A 20,305-nucleotide genomic window follows, 5' to 3' on the forward strand; every position below is an offset into this window, starting at 1 on the left:
TGAGCACCTCCATGCGAATGGCTACCGTTCCTCAAAGGCTTGCAGGCAGAGAAGGCCCCTGTTGCTTGTTCACTGGAGGGCACCCTGCTCTGTCTAAAGTGACTTCCAACATGGCATTTGGCTCCTGTAGCCTCATTTCATAAGTGGCAGCCTGTGACTTCTGTTCGTTCCGTTTGCATTCTGCTGCTGAGAAGCCGGTCACTGTACCTGTAGCTCATGACCCAGGGGAGGGAGGGTCACCCAGGAGATGAATGCCAGGAGGTAGGGTGTTGGGTGGTTTCCTGCAGAGGCCATTTGCCCGGAGGTTAAGTGAGGTCATGGTTTGTTAAACTGCGAGGATCATCTTATATAGATGTTCAGTGTTGATTCTTCCTTCTATGCCCATCCAGAATTTAAAAAAAAAAAAAGCCTTCATCAGAGCAGTCTGTGGTGTTTAGTTGAGACTCTGGGAATAGTCCAGAATGTAGAAGAGGGAGTCGTCTCAATATCTGACATCTGTCTGTTGTCCTTTCTCAGTTAGTCCTTGAAGTGTCTATTGGCTGGACAGTTAGACCCATGACTTTGTGCCCTGTGTCTACTGGGTGTGGTACATGCCGTGTAATTTGAGGAGGACATGGGTGTTGGGCCTCTGCAGATGCCCAGTGTGTTTCTAAGGGCTAGGCAGCTGGGTAGGGAAACACCCAGGAGCCCTGGAAGCCATGGGCTGGAGTGGACGAGCTTCCTGCAGTTGTCCCTTTTGGTGTCTGCATGTGGCCATTAGGCAGTCAAGGAGGAGGCTGACCTGGCACGTCTTCTGGTTAAAGGATACTCCAGTGGGTTGAACAGGGTGCCAGACATTGCCACAAACCCTAGGAAATGAGTAAGAAGAAGGAAAAAAAAAAAGGCAGAGGAGAGTCCTCCCTTCGAACAAGCTGAGCTTTGTGCTGAGCGGGCTCTAAGTATGAAAAGGCCATTGTTCCCAGATGGCTTTTAATTAATACTCTGCACTCACACCCATCGGCTTGCCAGCAGGAGCCGCCTCCTTCCTCCCTTCTCCCCATGCTCTTTGTCCCTCACTCTGGTGCCCTGGGGACAGGTCTAGGGACCCTTGTGGATGGGAGAGTGGGAGAGCTTGTTGAGTTGAGGAGAGCGTGGACACTCAGGAGTCCAAACTCTTTGTCTTGTTCTGGATTCTTCGTTGGGCACGTCTCTCCACCTGTTCTAAAACATCCCCTTTTGAGCCTGTGGGTTGGGAGCCAGCTCTGTCCCCTGTGGGGTTCTGGGAAGAAGGCCCAGCCTTGGCCCGCTCCAGAGTTCTGCGCACACCTTTTCTTGCCTACAGCCAGAGCAGGGAGCCAGAAGTGAACAATGTTCGATGTTCTGGTTTCCGTTTCTCCCCGACTGCCTTGCTCTTAGAGATGAATCTGGACCCGAGGAAGCTTTAGTTTGCCAGTGATGCTTTCTAGATCAAATCGTGAGCTCCGTGGGTGGGGTAAGTCCAAATTCAGGAAAGAGGCGGGCAGTCCATTGGATGGTGTAAAGAAAATGGGTCCCCTCCAGAGTGGCTTGCAGCATGTGCCTACAAGGCTCTCACGGGACCCCGCCTGCCTAGCCCTACAGGGCTGCTCCATTTCTGCTTTGCATGGTTCTCAGTAGCCTGGGGTTCCATTGGTGCAGCAACAGAAAGAATGGTTGGGTCTGTCTGAGCCAGTCCTGTCCAGCCTTGGACTGAGATTACAACTGTGGAGTTCTCCTGTGACTCTCTGTACGCAAATGATTACATAAGGCGTCACCTCGGCCAATCATTTGCGTGGGTCTCACCATTTTGTATGTATCCTGGCAAGCTGGGTTTGCCCAGAAGTGGTTTGATGTGATCATGAGTTAGGTTGGAAGGCAAGTGTCTCTGATTATGAACAACACAGTCAGCTGTGTGGCCAGCACGGGGTTAGTTTCATGTGGCTAAAGACACAGGATTACTTAAGACGGTTTTAAGTCCTGAAACCCCAGGCAGGTTCAGTTTAATGATGTTGTCCTTGAGAGAAGGTCTGATGGGCCATCTGGTCTCAAACGTAATCAATAAGTTAGTCACACAGGGTTCCTTGAAGCTCTGGTCACTCTCGTACCAGCAAGCTTAACTTGGTGATGTGTCATCCAAAGGCAGTTGTGAGTCCTGTGGCAAAGAATCTCTAGGTGTTCCGTAGTGTCAGGGGGTAAGAAGAGCAAATGGGGACTATGACAGAGAGACCAGGATAGAGGTAGGGTCTAAGATGTCATCAGCAGAGGGGTCCGAGCCTTCAGTCACTGGTCAGATGTGGCCACTGAGCACAAGGTAGGTTGTTCTGGGAACATAAGGCACACTGCATATTTTATCCATATAAAATCCTGGTTGATTATATTTGACATCAGATGCTAGATAGTGGAGTGAATAAAATATTTTAGCGTCCAGCTTACCTTTCCTCTTCCTCCTTTTAAATTTAAAATCCTAACACTAGCTCTCATATTTTTGTTGGCGTTTGGGACGGCATCTTGATATGTGTGGTTCAGGCTGGTATGTGAACTCAACAGCAATCCTCCTGCTTCAGCCTCCTGAGTATTGGACGGAACAGGCATCAGCCATCATGCCTGCCACTGTGGCTTCTCTTTTAGGTGGAGGATTTAGAGCAGTGGTTCTCAACCTTCCTAATGCTGCGATCCTTTAATACAGTTCCTCATGTTGTGACTCCCAACCATAAAATTATTTTCGTTGCTGCTTCGTGTCTGTAGTTTTGCTACTGTTATGTAAATACTCCCCCCCCCCCCCACGGTCTTAGGTGACCCATGTGAAAGGGTCATTCGACCCCCGAAGGCATTGTGACCCGCAGGTTGAGAACTGCTGACTTAGATTAAGCATATAGTTTGTCGATGTTGGTCGGTGAACTTGGTGGGAAGTCAGTTTTTGCTTTGTTTTTTGTGGTGGACAGTGCTATTATCAATATTATAACGAACAGCCTGTATTTGCTTCTTGGATTAAGCTACTGCATACAGGCTGTCATCAGATGGCACCCTTTCCAGCTATGGCCACACCCTGGCCAGGAGAATAGCTCCCCCATGCCTGTGAGATGCCTGTCATCTGTTGGGTAGGGACTCTGGGGTTGGACCGTGGGAAGTCCTGGAGGGGGATGGCGATTGCTCAAGAGTTTCGGCAGCTCTCCAGGGTAAAGGACGGCTGCCGCTCAACCCGCAAGGCCTTTAAGGGAAGGCAGCAATTGCTCAAACAGACCCCTGGACCCTCTGAATGCAGTCATGCAGGTTACACGGGCTCCAAGTGAGATAGTGTGTTGAATTCTCCAGCGGTCTTAAGGATGTCATGATATGGTGCTTAGCACGTATGGGGCCCTAGGTTAGGTCTGATCCCCAGCACTAACAGGACCCACCATGCTGTGCCAGGGTTTTTCTAGAAAGCAAAGTTGACTTTCTGTTGATTTTCTATCTTAAAGGGAGCTTAGATGGGTCTCTCTCTGAGCAAGAACTATGGTTCTCTTTTAAGAATATCAGTGTTAAAAGAAAAAAAAAAAAAGGGCTGAAGAGATGGCTCAGCGGTTAAGAGCGCTGGCTGCTCTTCCAGAGGTCCTGAGTTCAATTCCCAGCAACCACATGGTGGCTCACAAGCGTCTGTAATGGGATCTGATGCCCTCTTCCGGTGTGTATCTGAAGACAGCAACAGTGTGCTCCTATACATAAAATAAATAAATCTTTTAAAGAGGGGGAAAAAAAAAAGAACACCAGTGTCTCTCCTCCCTGCATAGATGACGGCAACTCTTTATCGGTGGTGGTGAAAGTCCTGCCTCGCTCTTGGCCTTTGCTTGGCTTCTGCAGGAGTAGAAGACTCACAGACTGGCTGTCAGTAACAACAGCTATGGGCCCAGAGAAACGAAAGGCATCTTTGTAGTGAGCCTGTGTCCACAGTACTAGTCAGACGAGTTCATACCTGGTTGATTGTTATCAGTAAGGTAAACTTAATTCTCCAGCCAGAGACAGCCTGTAGCATCTGACAGCTTAGATTCACGGGGTGAGGCTGCCGTGGCCACAGCAGTCTGCACATTTCCAGGACTGCAGGTGGGAAACCCGGGGTGTTTGTGTTAGCCCCGCAGTCTGGCTCCCTCTCTGTAGACTTACAGTGGGTTATGAATCTCACTTTGTTACAAGATTTGCCTCATCCATGGACAGTCAAGGCTCATTGGTAGTTTATTGGGTGAATGTCTGGGTATCTGGTCATGGGGTGGTGGAGTCCAGCCCTTCATCAAGAGTCTGCTTGGTGTTCTGGTCACACTGGTTTATAGAAGATGATGTCCAGTATGACCAGCCGTTATCGGGGCCAATAATCACCCACATTTAAGGACTCAGAAGAAATGGAGAATCGACATTCTTAGTAGGGAGGAAAGCCACAGTAGGATGGGGCTTCTTGAGTAGAAGAAGATTGTGAAACTCCGGGGCCTGAGGGCCCTGGGTGGCTCAGACGATACCAGTATTTATTTGCCTTTCAATTGCTCTGTTCTCATCTGACCCTCTCACAATCGCAGCTGTCCTTTGGCCAGATCCAAGTCTTCCCAGTGTCACGCTGCTATGCCCAGGCCCCTCGGAGCTCCATGATCTGCCCGAGGTCCTACAGTCGTAGTTCCAGACCTCCCCTCGTGGGGTTCATGGGCCGATTCCTGTGTGCTTGCTGCCTGCCATACCACGTCTCTGGCTCAGGATCTCTGCAGAGGCTGGGAGAGCTGTGAGGACTGACAGCCTTTGTGTGTTTCATAGGCGAGGAATTTGGGGGCTGGCCTTGGAAGAGGCCTATGACAGCTGTAACTGTGGATGTGATCGGAGGGACAAAGAAGTTGTCCATCAGACAGGTTTGTGCCAGCAGTTTAATTTCCTTTATTTCAGGACTGGAAGTTATTTAAATTACTTTATAGACTTCCTGCTTCCTTACAAGAGCTCATTAAGCCCAGGCTGAACTACTTCATTGCCGTAATGGAGTGCCTGGGCCTGCAGTTCTCATTCTGCCCTCTAGGGGGGTCAGGAGCTGAGAGGAGCATGGCGAAAACGTGGGCAGCTCAATTCAATGACTCTTTTTTTTAAAATTCACATCTTATTTATTATTTGTTTGTCTGTTTGTTTGTTTGTTTAACACGTGTGGTCATGTGTGTGGGTGGTTGTGTGGAAGTCAGAGGACAACTTGGAGGAGTTGGTTCTCTTCCTCCATATGGGTCCTTGGACTCAGGTGGTCAGGTCTGGCAAGCAGGCACCTTTCCACTGCGAGCCGACTCACGGGCTATGGTGACTCCTAATAGGTGCCCCAGGATGGATTGACATAGGCTGTCTAACTCAAATATAAACAACTACTGAGTATTCCGAAGTCCATAGTCTGTTTCCTGCATCTTGTTAACTTCACTGTGATTCGTGTTCTGGAGAAGGGGCAGGTGGCTTACCTGGGACCCTGACTACTGTTTTAGTGATCGGAGCAAATGCCTAGGCTAAGTACAGTCTTATAGCCAGGAACATGGACCAAGAAAGCTGTGGAGTCTTCCTGGTGAGGAAGACAGTGTGTTGGTGTGACATTTGAATCATGTAACCCTCTGGTTTACTTGGCTTTCAGACGAATCCCCAAATTGTATTACAGCTCTTAAGTCCAGGTCTTGAGGAGAAGTGTAGTTGATTAAATGCCTTTAGACATTCTAAGAAAATCAATTTAGATGACCAAGACACATCCCCGTACATCTTTACCTGTCCTTTCTGTCCAGGGCGGGAAACCTACCCCAGAGGGCAGAACGGAACAGGTTGCAGAATGCTGACTAGAAACATTGGCCACGACAAACAAGTGTTTTAAGGTCAGAGACTGTGCCAGTGTCAAGCTGTGGCTGGGCCTCTGCAGATGTGCAGGCCAGCTGTTTACCTACTACGCTCCCTCCTGGGAAAAAGCTGGAAAAGGTTGAAGTCGGACAGTCTGCTGTATGCAAGTGGACCTTCCTGGATCCAGTGACTTTTGACCTATTACTGTTTGGAGTTACCCAGTATGTGCCACCGGTATTCAGCGTGAGCTAAGTTTTTTTGCTGACCTGGAAGGTTCTGAGGACTCCCAGGAATTACCGTCCTTTAGAGTCAGGGTAGGAGGGGCCACTCTTTGCTTGTAGGCGGACAAGGATATATCTAAGGCTGGAGATAATACAGCGACTTAAATATAACCCAAGCCAGACTTGGCGTGTCTAAGCGAATGCTGAGTTTTAAATATTCATTTACAACATTAAGCTCTGTAATTTCTTCATAAAGAATTCTAAAATAATAAAGATGACCTGGTAGGCAGAATTCCCTTGTATTTTCTAAAAGCTTTTCATAAGGTCCCTCATAAAAGATTAAGAGAGAAGAAAACCACAGTGAGGCACACAGTCCTTGGTGTGGATTAAAAAGTGATTAAGTGATAGGGCGCATAGGAAAGCTGGGGAGACCCCACTGCTCATAGCAGGGAGAGGTTAATCGAGGGGCGTCTGAGGACTCTGTCACGGGGGCCAGAGTTATTAAGTTTATTAATTGTTTGGAGAAGCAAATGGAGGGTGAACTCTTGCAACCCATGGCCGCCACCCTGGATTTTGTAACTGTGTCTGATGCAGAGGTGTCCTGAATGTATCGGGAAAACAGACGGTTACTCTGGTGGGGAAAGGAAACTTGAAGTCTGTGGTGGGCTTAGACAGGAAGGTACAGTAACTTTGTAACTCTTCCAGGGAAAGACTTCAGGAGTTCTCCTGGGTATGGGCAGCTCCGGAAACCTCTAAAGCAACAAGCAGATGGAGGACATTGGAGTGGAGGTGGGGGCTTTAGAAGGATGACACTGGTGCTGATGGGCAGGGAGGTGGGAACTCTTACCATCCTGTTCCAGGATGCTTAAGTTGGAGTCCCAGCGAGGGCTTGCTGCTGTGTGTGAAGATGCTCGCCTCTTTATTTCTCAGAGGGGGGCTTCATGTGTTACCCTGTGCCATCTTGCATGAGGGAGGAGAGCCAGGAGGTGACCTGTTGAAGTCTAGTAGAATACTCAAAGCAAAGAAAAGGGCTCCAGGTCCTTGGAGGCCGACTCTGAAGCGTCTTCTAAGGTGAACAGTGCTGCCTGTGTGAGTTGATTCTGGACACACATGAAGGGTGTCTGTGGGCTGAACAGCCCTGCGCTGGGTGCCCTGTCCCTTGCATCTCCTGATAATTCCTTCAGGCTAATTTCCCTCTGAGGCTGAGATGAAACTTCACTGAGCATGTCTGTCTAGCTTGAGAGCATGCATTTCCTGAGTAGGCTCCTCCAGGCAAGCCTCAGACGTCTTCCTTGGCCACTTGCCTTTGTTTGCTTGTTTCTTTTGTAGCTCCCCAACTCTTTTACCCATGTCCCACTTTAATTAATCCTTGAAAAGTGCTGGCCTCCTTCAGCAATGTTGCTGAGTCCTTCCTTTTTGCCTGTGAGCAGATAGATGCTCTTTGTCGGGGGGAGGGTCTCTGACAGGGCCCCTCCAGGGGATTTTTGCATCCTTGGTCCAGCACAGTCAGAAACTGCAATTACTGCTTGGTGGCTAATTACCCTGCCTGACATTAGATCAGTGGACAGAGGGGGCTCTGAGCTTGTCAGCAGAGGTCAGCCAGAGGTCCTCTCACTCAACAAGCCTCCCGTGATAGCTGGACACAGAGAAGGCTTTAATGGGGAGAGGCTGAGAGCTGGCTCTGCTGCAGGTCTTCACCGGGGGATGGGGAAGGCAGAAGGCTCTTGATGACTGAAGAGGTCACGGAGGCCGATAACCCTTCACTCGGCCCTTCTCAGGAAGCCCGAAGGAAGGAGGATGAAGGCTTCCAATTAGAGATGATGCTGAGCACAGAGCCAGATAGATACAGAGAGGATACGGTGCTTGGGTGGTTGGTGACTCCATTAGGAAAGTCACGTTTGCCCGGCCTGAGAGAACGGGATACCTTGGAGCCTTGTTTTTGTTTGTGTCTTGGAGTCTGTTCGTTCTCTGCTGTTTGATTTACGTTTTTGAGTGGGCTGTCCCTCGGTGAAACTGTACATATCTGCTTTTGCCTTGTCCCAACCAGTGATATCGAAGGAAGTAAGAGTGGGGCGTTAGTTACATCACTCAAGCAAACACAGGGCATGTTATACTCACCAGAGTGTCGTGAAGCCCATGCTAGACCCCGGCCACGGGTGTGTGCTTGGCACTGCAGAGAATAAGTATGAAAAGGGTGCTGGGCTGAAATCTGAGAGCCCCCTTATCTTCCACAGTTTTGTTACCCTAGCTCGCCCATGGCCTAAAAGCACTAAGTGGAAAATTCCAGAAGGGAAGGATTCATAAGCTCTAAGTAACGTTTATTACAGCGTATTGCTATGGTTTTTCTCCTGGCTGTTAGTGTTAGCTTCTGAACGGATAACCTTACACACTGAGCGTTGACAGAAAGAGGAACAGCCTATTTAGAATTCAGTCGTCCCTACGGTTGCAGACACCCAACGAGCCTCTAAGGATGTGCTCCTCATAGACTGTGGGGGTTCCACTACACTTTTTATCAAACCCAGCACTCTTGTCACCCGAGATGTGTGGCCGCAGGCAGGACTCTACTTCCCTAAGCCCGGAGAACGAGAATAGAGTCTTCGTTGGGTTGTGCGAGGAATGAAATGTTCTTTCTCTCTGCATTTGTACGCACGAGTATTAACCATAGCAGCCACCGAGAAGCCTCACAAGCAGGCAAGGCAGCCGTGACCCCCTACTCATGTCTGATGAGCTCAAGGCCAAAAGTAGGCCAACGGTTCGTAGCATTTATTTAGGGGTTATTTATTTCTTTACTTACTGTGCCGGGGATGGGAACCAGGCTTCATGCGTGATAGTTGGCGAGCGGTCTCCCACTGAGTTGCATCCCACAGTTACTTGTGGGTTCTAGATGATCCATCTGCTAGGATGTCAGGCCAGAGCACGTCTACTGTATGTGTGCTAGGGTAATGCCACACACTCTACCCTATACTGTGTCGCGCTAGACACTATACCAATACTGCAGAATGTGCTCTATTGATATACTAATATCTACTAAACTACTACACAGGCTTTGCTGTGTACAGGTTTCTTTGCTATTGGTGCTCATCAAGGCATTGAGTGTCTTCCTCATATCTGCCTGAGTGTATTATTAGTGGGATGGGGTGGGGGGTTAAAAGGAGAAAGGCCAGAGGAGAAGAACATGCATCTTCTCTTGGTTCCTTCTGAAGTTCCTTCATAGCTGTGACAAGGCCCTGTGCTGTACGTCTCCGCCACGCTGGCTGGGACAGGCCTGGGCTCCCCCAGTGAACTTCATCCATATCAGGGACAGAGCGGTGCTCCGGCCCGACTCTGCTGCTGGTGTTCCTGTAGGTGCTGTGCGGCTTGGAAGCAATTCTTGAACTGGCTGTTGTATCTCATCTTCAGGTGTAATGGGCTCATCTGGCTTCTGAGGTCAGGACGAGGCAGGATGAAGCGTTGTTCTGGAACTTAGGCTTTGCCAGAGCTGGGAGGAGTAACCCTTGATCACTTGAAGGGGAAACCTCACTTAGCTTTTGACTGGCTGAGCGAGAGCTGGATTGGGGTTAGCACTATTTGCCCTGTGTGTCAGATGCAGAGACAGGAGAGAACCTACGTCCTAAGTTGAGGGTGTTCAGCTCGAGAGACTTGGGGACACGGAGGGGAAGAGGTAGGGAGATAACTTGAGGGCCTGCTGTTCTGAGTTCCTTGTCTGGAGCCAGGGAGGCCTCGGGCCTGTGCATGAAACATGCTTCACAAAACTCGAGATTCCAGGAACTTCCGCCCCTGGGTGCTGACTACCCCCACTTTCCCCCATATAACTTCATGCTGGTGTAATTAACATATAATTTGATACCTGGAACTTTATGTTGGGTGGGGCTGGAAAGGATTACTCAGCTTTTAGCAATTCCAGACTCGGGTTATAGAGCTCCGCGTGCTACGCCCCGGTTCTCTGGTTACTGACTTGTTTTCCCTTCACCCTCGCTAGTTATTTTTCCTCTCCCGAGATGGTTCTACGGTGCATTTTTTAATCACGTAAGCACACACGGTTGTTGGCTTACACATGCCGATTGCCTGTTTATCTAGTGTGGTTAGCTTTAGAACTCTTCGCTCATCTGTTGATGAGAATTGGCGGACCCCGTAGTTCATCAGTTCATTTCCTGTTTCCTAATCCAGGAAGTGCCACTGGCATTAAAAAAATGCGATAATTATTAGAGGAGAGTGCAGAAGGAGAACGCCGATGGCTTTATGCCGCGAGTTTACAGAGTATGCTGATGGTTATGTTTCGTTGGAGAAATTATTTAGTATGTTGATACATGTACGAACTTATCTCTTACCTGTGCATGCAGAGATACAAAGGCCAGCGGCGGTATGCACACTGACCCATTTCTGAGGATGAGTTAGCTCCTTTGGGAGCCCACAGGATACCTTGGAAATAAACCCAGATAGCCACATGTTTGGTATGTAAGCGTTCAGAGCTGTTCAGTATCTACAGATATCTATGGGGTCATGGCAGAAAAGCGTGGAGTGAATTCTGCATACGTCCGTGGCCCATGGCTTCCTACCAGCCTGCCTTGACTTCCCGTGAGTGTGCACGCTTCTGTTGGCTACGGGGAAGGTGGGAGCCGAGGCAGCTCTGGGTCTGGCTACTTGTCCCTGCCCTGCAGTGCACTTGTAAGCCATTCGGGGTTTCAGAACCTGACTTTGGAAAGCTTCTAAATTTGTTCTTAGCAGGTTGATTTATTTTGTTGAGGTCAGATTAGAGCTAATGGTCCTAATGGTTTACAGTGTTCCTAAATGGTTCTTAGCACTTAGGCAGGCTCGGATGGCCACTGTGGGCGGGTTTCCAAGTGTGGACCATATGACTCATATATATGTGTGTATATATGTATTTGTTTTATATACTTACTATAACAACAAATAACATATATTTATTGTTGAAGTTATCGGTAAGAGTCCAAGCACTATGTGGAAGTGAGGTTGAAAGGGCAACACTGGAATTACTTTAAACACTCTTCTTGTTTTGGTATCAAATCCAAGAGGCATTCGTCGATCTAATTCTCATGGTCATATACAAGCGACTGAGACTCCTGCCTGGAGTTTGGTGGATCGTGGCTGCCCTTTGCCCTTTCCCTGAGAGCGTGCTGTTTGTGAAATGGAGTCACAGAGAAGCCTTCCGTTCCCCACAGCCATTTATTCCTGGGTGCCAAACGGCTCCTGTAAGAGCAGGCACCCAAGTCAAGATGATCCCTGGTAACATCCCTTCCAGCCATTCTGTGGTACCTGTGAGTTCACGGCCAGGTCTTTTGGCAAAGAGAGTACACCCTGCCTAGAACCGGCTCCATGTTTCTGATTTCTGTATGATTGGGAGTAGGTGAGGCAGAGCCAGGTGTCTACAAAGGAGTGCATGCCTCTGCTCGTCTCCCAAATTAAACAGTGCCTGTGAATGCACTGGCTCACTCTGCGGGCTATGGCCTTCCGGGGCGGCTGGCAGCAGCTGGAAGGCAGCGGCCGCTCCACCTGAGTAGAGCCGGTTGGAGCCCACGTAGGAGTACTTGGTAATTTCCTCTCCGAACTTTAACGGGGTGGAGGGTGGGGCACAAAAAAAGATGCTGCCTCTCCGTCCTTCAGCTTAAGGTAGTCATCTATCCTGAGTCATTTTCCTCAGTTGCAAAAGGGATGTTACAGGCTCCATCCAGGCAAAGCACCTTAAGGTTAAATCCTTTGGCTGCTGAAGATCAAGCCAAGAGTTATTGGATGTCGAGCTAGGGCAGACAAAGGCTAGTGGAATGGCTTCTGGGCCCTCCCAAAATACCTGAGTTCCCTTTTTCTTTCTTTCGTGCCTTGAAAGAAACACTGTGCTTTTTGCCGAGGTTTACGGTACTGAGGCTATCCTAATTCATCTCAGAACTCCATGGTTTCCCACCAAGCACTCTGAAGAGTGCCGTGCTACCCTCCTGTTGAGAAACACATTCCAGTTCTTCATGATGGTACGGGTTTCTCCTCTCCTTCTCCAAGCAGAGGGCCGTGTTTGTGGTGCAGAAGGAGTCAGTTGCCACTCAGCTGACGCCCTAGGTGGTGACAGAACTTAGACCCGACCGAGTCCCGCTCCGCAACCCAGGCCACTGCTGGCATGGAGTCTGTGGAGTCTGTGTTGGATGATATTCAGTGAGTCCTACAGCCACCAAGTTCTCCAGAGAAGTTTTAATTACCAACCAAGGTGATGTGGTTTCTTCCATGTGTTGTAACAAATGGATGTCAGGCTGAGGAGCCCAGAACAGCCCCTCTCTATCAATCAAAGCCGGCAGTTATCACACGGTGGGCTCTGAGGAGGAACTGTGCTCGCCCCAGTGTCTGATGGCTGGCTGCACTTCTCTTCCGTAGGGCAAAGGGTTAGGCTAGTTCCTTAGACTTCTTAGTGAAGTGCTCCACCTAGGACCTGACATGCAGTGGCTTTTCCCAACAGCCTCAGGAGTGAGGCCTGCATCTGGGTACAGAGCTGGAGCCTCAGGGATTGGCTCACATGAAAGACCTTGAAATGGCAAATCTTTATTAGTTTTGTAAACAGCTTTAGGAAGCACTAGGAGCATCTTGCAGGGACCCTGCAATTATCATAATAAACAGTTTTATCATCTTCTTGGCAATCAATATTGTGGCTTATGCTCCTTTAGTATCTCAGTGGTATTGATTACCTTAACAACTGTGCTGCGGTCAGCTCCCATTAACCCCTGCTCTGCCGGCCCAGCCCTTGCCTTCCACTATTGGGAGAGACTGCTCTGGTCGCAGCCCAAGCAAGTGCCGGAATTTGACCGCTGGCCAGTGAGGCAAATAAGGCTTTTATCTCAAAGTGCCTGGGAGAAGGGAAGGTTTTAACCAGCAGATCTGGAAGCCAGTGCAACTTCGTAAAGGCCTTGTGTGCGTGAGCGTGTCTGTGTATGGGCGCACGGGTATGCGTGTGCACACCAGAGACCGTGTGTAAGTTACAGCATCGGGTTGTAATTAGTCACTGAGGAGTCTGAATGTTGACGGGAGAAAATTCTGGCCATCCCTATCATTCATTCCGGTGTTATTTTCATCTTTCCTGGGGGACGGATTACTGTGTGTGGAATTCAGTTGAGGCCCGAGGCAGTGTGCAACAGACATCCCCAGCTGTCTCCGTGTGCTCATTTTCTGATCCACCTTTTACTTTGAGAGAGAAACCACTTATCTGAGAACATTGCTTGTAGCTTTCAGGTTCCCCTGGACCAATGAGCATCTGAGGTGAGACCGTCTATCAGGAGATGACAGAATGCTGGAGGTGGATTCTGGTGCCACCAGAGATTGTATCACCTTCGCTGGCTGTCCTGTCTCTGGCCTGGTTAATGTTTACAGTCTCCTTCCCTCCTGCTGGAATGAAGGTGACCAGGGCAGTTTTCCCTAGCAGAACGGTAGAGTTCACACCCCAACCCCCAACGACTAAGCCAGAGGCGGGACTTGTCATGTTGGGGCTCAATCATATTAAATGGCAGTCATTTGGTGTTGGTTGTGAGGTGTGTGTGTGTGTGTGTGTGTGTGTGTGTGTGTGTGTGTGGCTTCTCTAGGATGCCTTTAATTTTAATCGCTCTATTTGTTTTAGGAGAGAGATGCCTATGTGTGTGCGTATATCTTTATCTGGGTAGCACTGGAACCTGAGGATCTACTGTGACAGCAGAGGGTTCCCAGAGGAAACCACCCATACATAGATGAATGCTTACAGTGAACATGAACCATTTTTTTCTCTTTGGTTTCAGGTAGTAGATATGTGTGTTTTGACTGGGTCGTGATGCACATAGACTGCATTCATATGTTTATGTAGGTACATATTATATATATTTATATTCATACATATTAATACACTTATCAGTATATATACATGCATACACACACACACACAAACATAGTCTATGTAAACATAGATGAAAAAGTTTTATTGAGTCCCTGGGGATGAGCTTAGCACCATAGCAAGCCTTTGGCCCACTGAAGACTGTGACAGGGGTCCTCAATATTGCGTAACCAATGACACAGCTGCCATTCAACTTGAATAGGACGGGCCTATCTTGTCTCAGGAATGAGTTTTTAAAGTTTTGAGAGCACAAGTTTCATAGAGGATCCGAAGGAGGCCAGGCAGGATTGGATCAGGGAAAAGGTGATTCGAAGACTTTCTTGATGCTGTCTGTGACTGAGAGTCAAGGGTTGGGCTTGAAGTACAAGCAAGTGTAGGGAAAGGTGTCGCTATTAGGACTCATGCCCTAGCCAGCCAAGAGTCTATGCTTTAGGGGTCAGGAAGTCAGGCCTCAGTCTGCACAGCGAGACAGAAGATTGCAGGCCAAGACTGGCCTGGTCAGGGTCATAGGTGGGACTCCGCTTTGGCATCAGGACACAGGCTTGCTGGGCAGGGTCTTCTGGAACCAAGCTCACAGCACAGCAGTGAGGAGACAGATGCATCCAGGTGAGAGCTGGGCCTCTGGGAGCAAGTGTGTTCAGGGAGTAGAGAGTTTGCATGGGCCATGGCATAAGCGGGCCCTCCCTTTGGATCCCACCTCGTGAGGTCATCCTCCTGTAAGTGTGGGTGTCTAGGGTTCCTGGTCACTATTTTGGACCCTTTTGTGCCCATCATCTTTCTTCCCAGAATGCCTTGGCCCCATAAATGAGAAAGTTTGACTTTTAGTGCCAGTGTTCTCCCTGCAGATGTCGCACAGGCTTCAGTGGCTATTAGGTTATTGATGGATGGGAACTGGGGCTCTCAGGGATCCACCCCAACAGCAGACGGACACATACTGAAGTCACACATGCACGCAGAATGGGTCCTGTTACTGAAGGGAGTGAGCCGGTTTCCGTCTGGTTTGATGCAGATACACGTACTTTGGGTTGTGGTTACGCCATGGTGCTTCATGCTGCCCTGCGTCTTTAACCTTAGCCCCTCAACCAAAGCAGCCCCATTCACGAGGAGTTTCGAGGTGTCCATCGCTTACTTCCTCATTCTGCAGACGGAGCGAGCAAAGCCGTCAGATTGCTTCTGGCAGGGGTTGAGTTCTGCCCGTTGAGTGTCCAGAAGGAGTCTGCACCAATACTTTTTCCTAAACTGTACTGCAGGTTCTGTTCATTCTCGCCTGCCTGCCTGCCTGCCTGCCTGCCTGCCTGCCTGCCTGCCTGCCCGCCCGCCCGGCCGCCCGCCCACCCGCCCGCCCTTCTCCGGATACAGGCTCTCACTATGTAGAGCTGGCTGGCCTTGAACTCAGAGATCCACCTACCTCACCAGTATTGGGATTCAGGTTGGGTACCACCACGTCCAGTATTTATCTACAATATTTGGTTTCATCATCATTTCCTGTCTGCCTTTGTTTTACATGCATCTGTACATGTGTGTATACCATGGGCATACTTCATACCCACCAAGGCCAGAGGTAGGCAGCAGATTCCCTGAAACTGGGATTATGGGCAGCTGTGGGCTGCGTGTATGTGCTAGGAACTAAACCTTGACCCTGTACAAAAGCAGGCAGTGCTCTTAACTACTGAGTCATCTCTCTAGTCCTGTCGACTTTGTCCATGTTGATTTTTTGTTTGTTTTTTGGTTTTTTTTTTTGTTTTTTTGTTTTTTTTTTGTGGGGGAGGAAATAGAATCTCATACATTCCTGGCTGCCCTTGAACTCACTATATCACAGGATAACCTGGAGCTCCTGATCCTCTTCTGCTTCTTGCGATTGTAGGCATGCACCGCTATCTATATCCAGCTTATGTAGTTCTGGGGAATCAATCAAATTCAGGGGCTCCTATATGCAAGGCCAGTGCTTTAGCAACTGGGCTACATTCTCAGCTTCTCCTCCAGGCCCCTTCATACCCTGACCTGTGTATAAATGTACAACTTAGTATCTTCCCGTCAGGGCTCTTGTATACACGGGAATACTCTGTTTAGGGTTAGAGGTTTGTATCTTTTTCCAAAATGCTGGAGACCAGAGTTGTTTTGGATCTTGCGACATTTACATAAACACCATGAGATACCTTGGAGATAGGACCCAAATTAAAAAAAAAAAAATCAAAATTTGTTTTCCCCATACTCCTCACATATCTTAAAGGTAATTATAAATAGTTTAATGATTTTTGTATCCTGGTGTAGTAGAAGTTTCCATCATGGCTACACTCAGGAGGTCTCAGGTTTTGGGTGTTTTAAATTGGAGGGGCTCCCTCTCTGTTCCCAGCTGTGCCTGTTAGTTGTAATCTGTGGAATATGTCTGTTTCGAGTCTCTGATGCACTCGTGCTTCTGTAAATTTCGATTGTTTAGGCTGTGTTGTTAAAGCCCATTGCAAAGATGCTTCCCACAGGATGATGGGGACTTGGATGCTGAGTTTGGAGGGTAGGGCTGCTGATGTGATCTGGGGAGGTGGTGGTGGGGAAGTGTATAACAAGAAACACACTTACCATTGGGCCATCTCACTGCAAATCAACAGAAACTGCCCAGTGGGAAGCCACTCAATGGAGGATACAGAACAGTTAGGTGATTGTGCAGACCTTAGTGCTGAAGAGAGTGGGCATTGAAACAGTGGGGATGAGCCACACCTTCTTTTAAGTTCCTGGAAGTTATATGTGTACTTATACCTTCACGAACACACACACACACACACACACACACACACACACACACCCCACACCACACCACACCTTACACACATACCACACACATACACCACACACCTTACACACACACCTTACACACACCTTACACACACACCTTACACAATACCACACACCACACACATACACACACACCTTACACACACCACACACACCACACACCTTACACACACACACCTTACACACATACCACACACCTTACACACACACCTTACACACACCTTACACACACACCTTACATACACACACCTTACACACACACCTTACACACACACCTTACACACACACCTTACACACACACCTTACACACACACCTTACACACATACCACACACCTTACACACCTTACACACACACCTTACACACACACCTTACACACACACCTTACACAATACCACACACCACACACATACACACACACCTTACACACACCACACACACCACACACCTTACACACACACCTTACACACATACCACACACCTTACACACACACCTTACATACACACACCTTACACACACACCTCACACACACACACCTTACACACATACCACACTCCTTACACACACACCTTACACACACACCTTACACACACACCTTACACACATACCACACACCTCACCCCCCCCCCCCAAAAAAAAAAAACCCTCTCATAGTCTTGAGGATGGAACCCATGAACACCACCAGGCCATGCATAGCAGTCAGTTTGCTAGTGAACTGCAGTCCTGGTTTGCTTTTTCTTGCTGCTATAAACATCGTGACCCAAAGCATCTCAGGCAAGGAAAGTGCATGCTTGGCTTGCAAGTCATAGTCCCTCACAGAGCTGCTGCTTATTGGCTTACTCTCAGTCTGTTCTCTGCAGTGCTCTCAGCCTGCTTCCTTATACAGCCCAGGACCATCTGCCCAGGGGTGGCTACACCCACAGAGGGCTGGGCCCTCCTGCATCAGTCATTAAGCAAGTACCCCCTCAGACTTGCTGGCAGGTCAGGTCAGTCTGAGGGAGGCAATTCCCATGATGGAAGTTTCTTCCCAGGTGACACAAGTTTGTTTCAAGTTGGCAAGAATTAACTAGCACAACTCTATTCTCGGCTAAATAGATTTTTAATTTAAACATTAGATTTATTAACTTTATGCACGAGTGATCCTTTCCCCTGACATGTATGTGTGTATTACCACATGCATGCTTGGCGTTGGCAGAGGTCAAAAAAGGTCATTGGGGTTACGGGTGGTTATGAACTACCATGTGGGTGCTGGGAATTGAACCTGGGTCCTGTGCAAGCATATCAAGAGTTGAACCATCTCTTCAGCCCCTTCCTCCAATATATATATATTTTTTTAACTGTTTAAAGCAAGAATGGAGACCTCGTCTACCTTATCCTTGGATACTTTTTCCTTTCTTTCTTTGTTTCTTTGTTTCTTTCTTTCTTTTTTTTTTTCCCTTAATTTTTGGTTTTAATCAGACTTGGACTCCAAGTTGTAAATCACGGCTTGTGTGAGCTTGGGTGTAACCTTTTTACAATGTCCTTTCTGATCACTAAGGTACAGAGCCTGGGATGTGATAGATCATCCTTTCTTTTATTCTGACATTACCAGTGTGGTGGTTTGCCAGGAACTTCTACTGGGAGAGGTCAGTACATGGTGGCTTTTGAAAGTAGCTTGAGTGATAGAGGAGACTGAAGGAAGTTTCTCAGACACAAAGCTTTTAAAGCAAGGGGGACCTTCATTGCTTTGGAAACGGCCTTGGCTTACCTTGAACTTGCCACGTCAAGACCATAGCTTGGCTCTGATGGCGCTGCTATTTCAGGAGATGTGTCTGATAATATAGATAAGGAAAATTAAATAAAAATAGAATAAAAGAGTGAACTTTTCTGTAACTATCAACTGGACTCGGCAGTTAACTCTGCTCTGGACTCATTTAATTTTCTTTTGTTCTTTCTTAAAATGCTTTGAAGCCAACACTAGGTATCACCATACTCTATCCTTTTTAATACAAATTGTCATTATCAGTATGGTTATCGTTATTCCCGAACAAAGCTGACCCGTCCTCCTGCCTGCCTTTCTGTACTGGGTGTTGAACCCAAGACCTTTTGGGTACCATGCTTGTGTCCTACACTGAATTGCACCCCAAGCCTGAGACCTTCTTAGCTACCGCCATCCCCCTCTTCTTCCTCACTGCAGAGGATTGACCCCAGGACCAGGGCCTCAAACATGCTGGGCAAATGCTTGACCGCTTAGCTATAGCCCAGCTCCCTTGACCTTAACTCAAATTGTGACGTAGACTTGCCTGTCAGCCTTCAACATGGCTTTTCATAAGGAAGTGGTTGGTTAGCGTTGGTATCCACATGGAGTTTACACCATGTACTTAAGTTCTTTGTTTCTTAGGTCTCTTCTAAGCTGGGACAGTACCCCCCACCCCCACCCCTTGCTTTTTACCCACAACTTGCATTTGAGCATCTTCCTATCCTCCCTCAACCTGGGGATTTTGAGTGTGTGTGTGTGTCTGTGTCTGTGTGTGTGTGTGTGTGTGTGTGTGTGTGTGTGTGTGTCTGTGTGTGTGTGTGTGTGTGTGTGTGTGTGTGAGAGAGAGAGAGAGAGAGAGAGAGAGAGAGAGAGAGAGAGAGAGAGAGAGCGATAGCATGGTATGAAAAGCCCAGGCCCTCATCTTCTTCTCTCTGCCATTGACCAGCTGTCTGACCTCTGGCAAACCACCAACACCCTCTGGGGTCATTATTCTTGTCTATCAAAGGCAGAGGAGAAACTCGATGGCCTCACACTCAAGCACTCTCATTATTACCTCCCTAAAGAGATCCGGGAGGCACATTGCAGACGCTTCTTGCTTATCCTACTTTGGGCGTTTGAGAGCTAAGTCATCCACACCAATTGTCTCGTTCCCTCTCTCCTAGAGAGCATGTGAGTATGCTTTCTGCCGTGACTTACAGATATGCCTAGGGAGTCAGGTCCATGCCTTGAAGTGTGTGTATGTATGTATGTATGTATGTATGTATGTATGTACACATACACAGATGTATTTGCATGTATACACACACACAGACATATATGTCACTTACAAGCATGTTAACTTCCAATTTCACCTAAATTTATCTACTTCTTTTGTTGTTTTTTCCTTCTTTCCCTTTGGCTTTGAGTGTACGGTGACCTGTTTGTTTACTTTCATAAGCAGCACCAATATGCTTACTCTTGGTGTAGCCCCTAAGTTCCCAGAGGTCCAGTCTATGACTTTCTTGAGCCACAGATGGCTGGGGATTGCAGCCCAAAGGTACAGCGCTGTGCTAGGAAATGCAGAGCCCTGGTTTGACAGCTAGTAAGGCAAGGAGAAACAACAGGAACTTGAGCTGCGGGTTGGGTGATCAGCCAGAGCCCATCACATTGCCTCAGTTCGTCGCCTAAGTTTTCTATTTGACTGTCGTTTTGCTGAAGTCAGTATTCCTTTTGTAACTATGGCCTGGTGCTTCTCTCTGGTTCACCTTTATGCGGTCCGTGGCGGTCTGAGGAGCCACCCTCACGGCGTGACCTTTGTGGAACTCGTTCTTTCCAGTACCTCTCCCTGGGTTTTCTCCAGGCCTTTGGTGAGTGAAACGAGATTTGCTGGACAAACAGTTGGAGGGGATTTTAACTGCTAAAACAGTA

General features: G+C 48.3%; 1 protein-coding gene and 1 long non-coding RNA gene across 11 annotated transcripts in view; one reads left to right on the forward strand and one right to left on the reverse strand.

Annotated features, from left to right (window-relative positions):
* The window catches only part of Zfhx3 (zinc finger homeobox 3), a 1,006,519-nt gene that overhangs the window by 801,792 nt on the left and 184,422 nt on the right, over positions 1-20,305 (forward strand).
* LOC108353195 (uncharacterized) lies at positions 13,931-20,282 on the reverse strand. Its single transcript, XR_001842315.3, has 3 exons — positions 20,143-20,282; positions 18,407-18,470; positions 13,931-15,010 (listed from the first exon to the last, which is right to left on the reverse strand). It is a non-coding gene; the product is annotated as an uncharacterized LOC108353195 (long non-coding RNA).

The sequence above is a fragment of the Rattus norvegicus genome, chromosome 19 (genome assembly GCF_036323735.1).
Source record: "Rattus norvegicus strain BN/NHsdMcwi chromosome 19, GRCr8, whole genome shotgun sequence".
Lineage (NCBI taxonomy): Eukaryota > Metazoa > Chordata > Mammalia > Rodentia > Muridae > Rattus > Rattus norvegicus.